This window comes from Bos taurus, chromosome 22 (genome assembly GCF_002263795.3).
Source record: "Bos taurus isolate L1 Dominette 01449 registration number 42190680 breed Hereford chromosome 22, ARS-UCD2.0, whole genome shotgun sequence".
In the NCBI taxonomy this organism is placed as follows: Eukaryota; Metazoa; Chordata; class Mammalia; order Artiodactyla; family Bovidae; genus Bos; species Bos taurus.
The window spans coordinates 60495304-60496737 of NC_037349.1; positions in this window are offsets into that span (position 1 = coordinate 60495304).

The following is a 1434-nucleotide window of genomic DNA, read 5'->3' on the forward strand; positions in this document are numbered from 1 at the left end:
TGACTAATGAAATTGAGCTTCTTTTCATGGGCGTATTGGCTAGTTCTTATTTGGAAAAATGTTTATTAAGATCCTGTGTGTATTTTTAAATTGGGTTGTCTTTGTGATTGACTTACAGTTTTTAAAAATATGTTCTGGATAGTAGATCCCCACCAGATACATGATTTGCAAATTTCCTCCCATATTATGGGTTATCTTTTCACTTTTTTGTTCCTGTTCTTGACTCAAATTTTTTAATTTTCACGAAACCCACTTCTTTGTGCTTTTGTTTTCACATCTGAGAAGCCATTCTCTCATCCAAGGTCACAGAGATCTACAGTTATGCTTTCTTCTAGCCATTTTATAGTTACAGCTCTCTTAGGTTAGACCTGAGATCCACTTTCTTTTTGTGTCTGGTACACAGGCAGAGGTCCAAACCCTCTCTGCTGTGTGTGACTATTCAGCGATCCCAGCATATTTATTAAAAAGACTGTTGCCTTTATTGAATGGTCTTGGAGCAATTTATTTTTGGCACAAACATAGATATATATGTAGGTTCAGTTCAGTGGCTCAGTTGTGTCCGACTCTTTGCGACCCCATGGACTGCAGCACGCTAGGCCTCCCTGTCCTTCACCAACTCCCAGAGCTCACTCAAACTCATGTCCATCGAGTCAGTGATGCCATCCAACCATCTCATCCTCTGTTGTCCCCTTCTCCTCCAGCCTTCAATCTTTCCGAGCATCAGGGTCTTTTCCAATGAGTCAGTTCTTCGCATCAGATGGCTAAAGTATTGGAGTTTCGGCTTCAGCATCAGTCCTTCCAATGGATATTCAGGACTGATTTCCTTTAGGATGGACTGGTTGGATCTCCTTGCAGTCCAAGGGACTCTCAAGAGTCTTCTCCAGCACCACAGTTCAAAACCATATGTAGGTGTGTTTCCTATTCTTTTCAATATTGTTGACGTACTTTTGGGGGGGCTGCACCTTGGGGTTTGGGGGGATTTAAGTTCCCTGACCAGCTGTGGAAACGGAGTCCTAATCGCGGGAACTCCCGAAGTCCCTTATTCTTAAGGCTATTTTAATAATAAAGCGGTCACCAACGCATCACACGTTGGCGGAGTCTCCAGTGCTGGCCTCGGGGGTGAGCTGTGGAGGGCTCCCCAGAGTCTCCGTCCTCACGGGCCGCACAGGAAAAGGGACGAAGAACACGGCGCCGTGGACACAGACCCTGCGTGGATCCCGCAGGAGTAGGGGGCGGTGGGGCGGTGGCGGGACGTCCGGCGAGGGAAGCGAGGGAGGCGGCGCGGCGGCCGCGGGGTCATCGCCCTAGACGCGCCGGGTTGGACGACAAGCCAGGCGGCAGGCCCGCCTTCAGCGAGTGGCCGCCGGACGGCTCCGCCCCTCCAGGCAGGCTCCGCCCCGTGTGACGTCACGCTCCCGGCGGGCCCTGGGCACC